Source organism: Octodon degus, unplaced genomic scaffold, assembly GCF_000260255.1.
Source record: "Octodon degus isolate 3935 unplaced genomic scaffold, OctDeg1.0 scaffold00052, whole genome shotgun sequence".
In the NCBI taxonomy this organism is placed as follows: Eukaryota; Metazoa; Chordata; class Mammalia; order Rodentia; family Octodontidae; genus Octodon; species Octodon degus.
The window spans coordinates 9,448,358-9,456,907 of record NW_004524628.1 but is presented as its reverse complement, the minus strand read 5'-3'; positions in this window follow the sequence as shown (position 1 = coordinate 9,456,907).

The following is an 8,550-nucleotide window of genomic DNA, read 5'->3' as shown; positions in this document are numbered from 1 at the left end:
GCTTTTTTTTTTTTTTTTTTTTTTTTTTTTTTTTTTTACCGGAGATTGAACTCTGACCCTTGCGCTTGCTAGCACACTATCAATGGGGGACAGATTTTTTTTTTTTTTTTTGCTGGAGGTGGTGTTCCCAGAGATATCAGGAGACAGAGTTTCACAGAGGAGTCCTGCTTCCGTGAGAGAACAGAGCTCCACACAGCGGGAACCTCGGTACGACCTGGGGTGGGCTCCTGCCATCAGTTAGGGGGCACTCAGCATCCCGGGAGAGGAAGGCTGCTGTGAAAGCTAATTACCAAGCTGCCTCCTGTAACTGTACAGGAAACAGCGCCGGATGACGTCTCCTCCTCTGTAACTCTGAAAGCCACGATGGCATTTCCTTGTGCAAAGCTTCTATGCCTTAGAGTACAAAAGGCAATGTCTTCAAGTTCACTTTTAAATACAATTATTCTTTTAAGTACACATATGTTTTGAATATACTTGCATCAATTGTGTTTAAGAACATTTTAAAACATGATCCTACCAAAGGAGTTTCATAACTTTATTGAAGAACTACTTAATTTGATGAGCACATACAATGAAGCACACTGTTTTGGCCTTGAACTGGGCTGTGCGTAGCTGCTCCGCGCGCATGGACAGGGTTATAGGGCCGCAGAGAGGAATCCAAGCTCCCGGCTCAGGCCCGGGCACCTCTGTGGGCTTGGATGCGTGCGCCGACGACGGCCAACGCGGGCTTATTCTGCGATCACGGGAAAGGAAGTCCTTGGGCGCCTGATTATCTGCAAGGCAGAAACAAGTCCAAAACAGACTCCATAGATGGGGAGACGACCACCCACCAACAGACTTGCATTCAGGAATGGGGCAAAGGCAGGCTGCGGGGAGGAGGCATCGCTGAACGCGTGGACAAAGTGTGGATCTCGTCGTGGCAGCCCACGAGCCCGCCCTCAGTCACGGATCGCGGGGAGGAGGCGCGGCAGCGATGTCTGCAGGCGCAGAGCCCACGGATTAGTGTCTTTGCTGCCCGTCCCCACAGAGGCCGCCCTTCGTGTGCAGCCCGCGTCTCCCCTCGGGTGCTCGCAACGGCCTGGTAACCGCAGTCCTCGGCACGGAGAACGTACCAGATGCCCCCGACGGTGCCCAGCGCCCCCTCAACCCCGGGCGGCGGCTGCCAGCCCCGTTGGCCTGCCGCCCGCCCACGGGCCTGGGCAGCTGTCTTGCTCTTCCAGGCCAGGCCAGGCCGAGGCGCTCAGCCTCTAGATGGGCAGCGCCTCTCCTGAGCGCCTGAGGCCACCGGCCAGCAGGGGCTCTAGCCACTCGGCTGTGCTTCCCCGAGCAGGGCCTGTTTCTGCCTGGTATGCCAAGAGTCTCCTGTAAGGTGGGTTGGTGAACTCTGGGCGAACAGCAGGAGTGGACCGAAATAAGCTCCAGAGCTGTGTGAGCTGGGCAGTGTCTCGCACGCTCCAATTGAGCGGCTTGGGAGGCTGAACTCATGAAAAGGTTTCCAGTCTTTGAGCAGTTTTTTGTTTGTTTGTTTTGTTTTTAATCTTTGGGCATGATATAGGCATTTAAAAAATTTTTTTGCACGTGGTTTTCAAATGCTGGTGGGGCTGTGGGGAAAACGGAATCCTTTTCCACTGTGGGTGGGAGTGTAGACTGGTGCAACCATTGTGGAAATCGGGGTGGACATTCCTGAAATAACTAGGATGGGAGGTCCCACTAGATCCAGCTATTCTACTCCTGGGTACCTTTCCAGAAGAATTAAAAATACTGCAGCACAAGAATAGATGTGCAGGCACGTGTACAGCAGCACAATTTGTCGTAGTCAAATCTTTGAAAGAACTTAATGCCCATCAACAGAGGAATGGATAAAAAAGATGCGACCTTTTTACATAAAGCAGAATGAAGTGGAGATTTTTACAGGCCAATGAATGAAGCTAGTGACCACACTCATGAGTGAAATTTACTAGATGCAAACGTGTAAACACCATGCTGTCTCCACAATGTGAGAAGATAAAAAGTAAATAGGATTCAAAATGTATAATAAATATTTTAAATGGGAAGAAACTTCAAAAAGAAAGAGAAACTGGTTTGGGGGAATTTTGGGGAATGGAATAAAGCAGGAATGGAAAAGCAAAAAGAAAAAAAAATATATAGAGAGAGATAGATATAGATAGATACATATACACAAAAGAGAGAATAGTTATATTATTTATCTTAGTTCAGTGAAAAGATAGGTTCGCGCTCGTATTGTTCAGAACATTTAATGCTGATGTCTTGTCCTAGTGACCAATTTAGTGGTAAAAATATACAATGTATGAACTATTTTTCCCTTATCATATTGTTTTGGAAATTTGATTTTTGTTCTTTTTTCTTTCCTTAAAATGAAAATGTCTTTTAAAAGAACAAAGTAAGAGTTTTGTTTGGTCTTACTTCATTCGTCTGTTTTGAGATAGGGTCTCACTGCGCAGTTCAGGCCAGCTCTGCACTCGGTGTGCAGCCTGAGCTGGCCTCAAGCTCTAAACAGCCCTCCTAGCGCATCACCCCAAGTGCTAGGGTTACAGGCCTTCAACGCCACACCCATCTCAAAAAATCTTTTGAAAAAAAAAACAACAACAAAGATGAGGGTGAAGCAGCTTGGAGAGGTGCGTTATCATGAACACAGGCATGGAGCTTGATTCTGGGTCTGCCCAACGTTGAAAGAAATAACAGCTTTTTGTGTAGGGAAGAAGCCACCCACGAAGAGGTGAGCTCATTATACTGAGAAGACACTTCCTTACAGCTATGACAAAACTGACAGAAAGTGGACGTAGACTGGAGAAAATGGAGGCCTGATTTGGGCATCTTTTTGACTGTCCTACTGACTCAAAAGAAAGTAGAAAGTGCCCTGAGTCCTTTGCCCCTCTCACATGCTCCCGTTTCCTGATGTTTTGGCCTCTTCTGATGTCCTGGTATCTGGGCCTTGCTGATTCTCGCCAATCCCCACCCTAGGTGCCTGAGTTTCTAGAGGCGTGGCATGAAACTGCCCCTAGTGTCCCTTTCAAAAGCAAATCAGGGCCGGCCAAATAGCTCAATGGATTAAAGCGCCAGCAAGCAGGCGCTGGGACCTGGATTTGTTCTGGGGCCTGCTATGCCCACCCTACCCTGGGGAGCCCTGAGACAAGACAACTGAGCCTGGGCGTGGTGCCGCGTGCCTGTAATCCCAGCCCTTGGGAGGCTGTAAACAGGCGGATCAGTATAAGTCAAATCTAGTAGTGAGACCCTGAACACTCTGTAGACCCTTCCCTAAAATACAAAAAAAAAAAAAAAACAAACAAACAAACAAAAAACACCAAATAGGCACTAGAGCCTGATTTAGACCACTTACCCACTGTGCTAATGCCCCAGGGCTAAGTAGGAGACAGCTAGAGCTGCTCCCAGCCCGCTGGGCCCTGGTCTTGCACCTGCTTCCCCACCCACCAGTCCTTTTCACAGAGGCCCTTGAGGCCTCCTCTCTCTTCCCTCTGACTCCTGCAGGCCCGCGGCTCGCCTGGGGCCTGGTTTCCTACTCCGCACTCCTGTGAGCAGCATGCTCTCTTCCCAGTGACTGTCCCCTCTGATTTGTTGGCTTCATCTGGGGAGTAATAATGCAATCTGCATTTCAAAACATGTGCCAATGCCTGACAGGACTAAACAAAAAAGGGGACACAAAGGAGGGACCGTTTTGTATCTGCATATACAGAAGAGTTGGATAGATATACAGCTTTCACTTATTTCAATGAGAAGAAAGATTTGTACTAATAGTGTTTGGACAGGATATCCTGTCTGCATCTTGTACTATGGATAACCACTAAGAAGATAACAATGTATCAATTATTGAAAATATCTTATTAATCAGCTTTGAAACTGTCTCATTAACATTTGTTTCTCAATAAAACAAAAATTTTTTAAAAATGTGTCCTGGGGCCTGTGAGATAGCTCAGCCAACTAAGTGCCTGCTTTGGCCAGGGCAGGGAGCAGGGCAGTAGGCCCCTTCCCCAGGGTGAGCTGAGCCAGTGACAGAGTGGGCATAGGGGTGCGTGCTTGTAATCCCAGCACTGGGGAGGCTGAAAACAGGAGGATCACTGTGAGTCTGAGCTGCATAGTGAGACCCTGTACCAAATACACAAATGAAAAAAAAATCATAAAAATCCGATGTATCCTGTTCTCCTTTCTCATTAGACAGCCACTATTTTCCTCTGCTCCTCCTAAAAACTTCTAAAAATAATAAACATTTGTCTGACATCATCAGGTGGTGTAAAGGGTCATCCTGTGAAGGCAGTAAATCTACTTCTTTCCTTTTGACAGCTGCCAACAGAAGCAGGGACTGCAGCAATTGAGCTCCAACCTCCATGAATTTTAAACTTTCATCACTTCAGATCGGCTTTGTGAAAGTAAATATCACGTAAGCAAGCAAAAGCGCTCCGAGGAGGCTCCACGCAGCTGTCGGCGGCTCCGGCCTGCGTCGCTGACGCGCTCGTGGCTTTGTTTTGAGGGCGGCTTTTCATCAGGCAGCAGGTATCGCTGCACCAGGAGCAAGGATCTGCCTTCCCGGGAGAGCAGTCTTTTCGCTTTCCTGCTTGTGTCCTAGTGTTGTTGGCACCTGGATTAGAAAAAATATTCTCGGCTGTCAGACAGGGCTGGGCCCTTGAGGGAGCCCGTGCAGAAGATGAGACACCTTGCAGCTGTGGAGAGACAGGCGCCCTCGCTGTGGACCAGCCCTCCAGACAGAAGATGAACATCTGTAGCACAGGTATTGTGTCTGGCTTTGTTTCTGATCTTTGTTCTTGCTTTTGATTTTATGTTTCAAAATAAAATTAAGTTAAAAGAGAGAGAGATGATGAAACAGGTGCACCCACACACCTGTCTAGGGATGGACATCAGGAATTGCAGTGCTAAATAGGTACCAATCACCTTGCGAAAGCCAACAGCCTTCAGGGAGAGCCCCTGTTCTGTATTCATTCATGCCCCTTGCTATGGGACTTGCTTCCCGTTTCGATCCCGATTTAATCAATTTTCCCTGAGCAGTTAGCCTTGTCATCTTATTGGCTGATCGTAGTCTTGTCCCACCTCATGCCCACCTTGTGATTTCCCGGGTTCCCCAACTTGGACCCTCCTCACTTCGTGGACTTGATTTATAAAAATCCCTAGAAAAGGGAGGGTCCTTGGCAACCCACGCCAGACCCCTTCTGTCTCTCTCCTGGACAGAAACTTTTTTTCCCTCGATAAGTATATTCTGCCCTTAAGCTCTGTTGTTCTTAAAATTCATTCTTTGATTTTAAGAACAGGACTCATCCCAGACGTCTAGCAGGTTGGGTGTTTCTTTCCCTGCTTCACCAGAAAGAGGATTGTTTAGGTGTGCTCAAATTCTCATAAACAGAATGTCTGTTTTCCTGAAAAATTTATAAAAAGCAACAATCAACTACCATAAGATGACATATAATGCATTTGTTTCATGTTTTACTATTTAAATGTTCTGATGAAGACGAGATTGGATGTCTTTACTAATTCAGTATCAGTTGTAATATAATATTAAGTAGCAAGATGTAATTTAATCAAGTTATTTATTGAATGCATTTTATTAATCTCTGTCAACTCCCCAAAGTTAGCCTAATCCTCTAATTTCTGCATGGATACATCATTCATTATCATTACATTTTTTGCCAATAATTTAAGTCTTATGTAAAAATTACTGTATTAAGCTTAGAAAAAATTGGAATATTTAGAAAATTGCATCATGTTCAAGGTCATACCCATGTCAGTGACATCAAAATATTGGTGCTAAAATTTATCAAAAGAATTAAAGGCTGCGGAACTTACAAAGTGTAAGATGGCAAAGCTGTGTCTGTTTATTGGCTGAAAATTTTTCATAATCCCCTTCTCTCTCTCTAGACATCTTAGACTTGAGCATTCTAAAAGCTCTGTTTAATGATCCTGCATTGGCTGGCATCCAAGGAAAAACTGCTCCTCTTCTAAATACCTGTGACATAAACTCTGCGTCTGACGGGAAGAGTGTAAGGCGCTATTTGTCCTTCCACGCAGCACCTCCGTGTTTGGTGCTTCCAAGATTGAAATTTGCTGTCCTGTTTCCTTTGGTCAGAAGTTTGGAGTGAGGGCCCCAGAGGCAGATCACTTGTACGAGAGGCTCCAGCCAACATGCCCTCGGTTCTCCTTTGAGTACAGCTCTTCTTAGACAGCTTGTTTGTTAGAGACGATCCTGTCACTTCTGCTGGTAGTTAAAATGTAGAAACAATCTCTCCTTGGACTGATTCTTTGCATTTTGAAAAATTGCCACGGCATATTCCCCAGCCTGCCAAGTTGGCAGGGCCCACCACCAGCTGGAGCCCAGCCCGACATCAACGGCGCATTCCAAACCTCTGAGTCAGCATCCAACCCCAGGCCCTTCTGTCCCGAGTGCAGCAAAATCACCCTTAGCCAAGGACTCGACTGGATTTGGCGCTGAAACAACTCCTACCTTGCAGTTGCATAACCTGAAGTGGGGAATAAGGGCAATAGCCGAATTCTGGAAAGCACTGATATTGAAGAATTCTCAGTAAAAGTTTGATGGATATTCGGTCATCCTGTTTTTCAGATGTCTGAATAATTTTTTGGACCGAGTTGTAAAACACAGGTCCTGACCCCTTCTCGTCATTAAAGATCCCACGGGCTCTTTTGAAAGCACTAAGGGGGATTAACCTTTCTGTTCTGGCTAAATTCCTAATTGGATAATTGCATTCTGCCTCCCTAAATTATCCCTGTAGCTCCAATTGGATATGGAATTTTCACTTCCTGTCATAAAAGGTTGTAGGGTGTTAGGACATTTCACCCCAGGGGCGATGCCAATTAAGTCGTTAGGAAGGGGAAAGCTGTGTGTGGACTGTCTTTCTTTTCTCAGCACCCTTTCCCACCTCCTGATTCGGAGTGTCAAATGCGTGGAAATCTTTCAATCACTCATAATGAAAAGGGATGTCATAAGTTAGCAGCACTCTGTTTGTCACACTATTTCTAAGAAGATAATAAAGGCCACCAATGATGGATAAGCCTTTGCTGAGAGCACCGTCCTTCTGGAGAGAACAAAGGAACGTTCCTTCAACTAGCTCTGTCCAAACCTTCAGAAAGAGCATTCGCTGCAGGCCTGCACACTGTGTCTCTGCTGGGGAGGCTGAGGGCACTGCCAGCCTCGAAGCCTCGGTGGGAGCTGAGCTCAGCAGTCCCAGAAGCACCCTGCCCTCGGCCAGGGCCAAGGGGAGCTCCTGCCTCTCCTGCATATGCATGTGGGTGTTAGCGGCGGCCGAGCTGCGCGTGCACTTGATTTGCAAAGGAAGGGTCACACGTCAGTCTCTTCAGCTGTTTTATCCACATTGGAAATCGTTGCCCACACTGCCACCTCTGAACTGCAAAAGCAACCCTGCCAGCCCCAGCCCTGTGCCTGTGCCGCTTGGAGGGAACCAGGAAGAGTCAGCTCAGTTGTTATTTATTTATCTTCAGTTTTGCTTTCACACCAGGAAAGGGTGTGCTCGTGAGCCAACTCTCTCTATGTAACCTTTGAAACAGGCCGTCCAGTCAATAGGCACCTCCTTGAGGATGCCAATGGTTTTTGAGTTTTGTCTTAAGGGTTGTGGCTTGATTCTTCGGGAGTGGGTATGAGGGGAAGGTACGTGTGGTAGATCTGCACTCACATCCTCCACCCTCCCGCCATCTAACGCAGCCCCACTGGGAGCAGGTGAAAGCTGGGATCTTATTCACAGCAGGGGGAATAAATGGAGGAAGGAGGAAACCTGCAGGGAGACAGAAACGTTGTGTCCTGAACTGCGCTTTGGCAGTTAGAAAGCGGACTCAGGGCTGTCTCCGGAACACCTGCAGTATATTATAAAGCCACCCACACAAACTTCACGGAAGCACCAGAAGGCCTCAGTGGCTCTCCACAGAATTGAAATAGTCACGTCAAATTTTGAAAAGTCACTTTTAGAAGTGGTACTTCTGGCCAGCAAGATAGCTCTGTGGATGAAGTGCCTACTTCGGCAAGCTCAGGGACCAGAATTTGATCTCTGCTCCCACATGCTGCACCAGCTCTGCCCCTGGAATCCCAGCACTGGGGAGGCAGAAGCAGGAGGATCACTGTGAGCTAGTTGCATAGTGAGACCCTGTGTGTTTTTGTATCCTCCCCTTCTGTTTAAGGCAGCCTACTCGGTATAATATAAACATAAAGGCTCGTTTTTGAAGTAGTGGGTAGAATTTGACTTGATAGCCAGCAGATTCATCGGTCTCTGGGACCGTGAGTGCCATCTGGCTAGAGCGGCTTCCGGGCCTTCTCGCTGCGTCCTTCTATTTTCTCTCTCTGTCTTCCCCCAAGGAAATATTGCCCCATGGAGACTATGCCTAGTCCTCTGCCTGCTCATCTCCATCTTGTCTCGGGACATCCGGGAGGCACCAGCGGACCCGCAGTCGTGAACTAACTACTGTGACTGTTTTTCGGTCGTTGCGGACAGAGATGACCCTGTTTTCTACTGGTGCATAGAATTTCAGGTCTTTGCTTTTCAT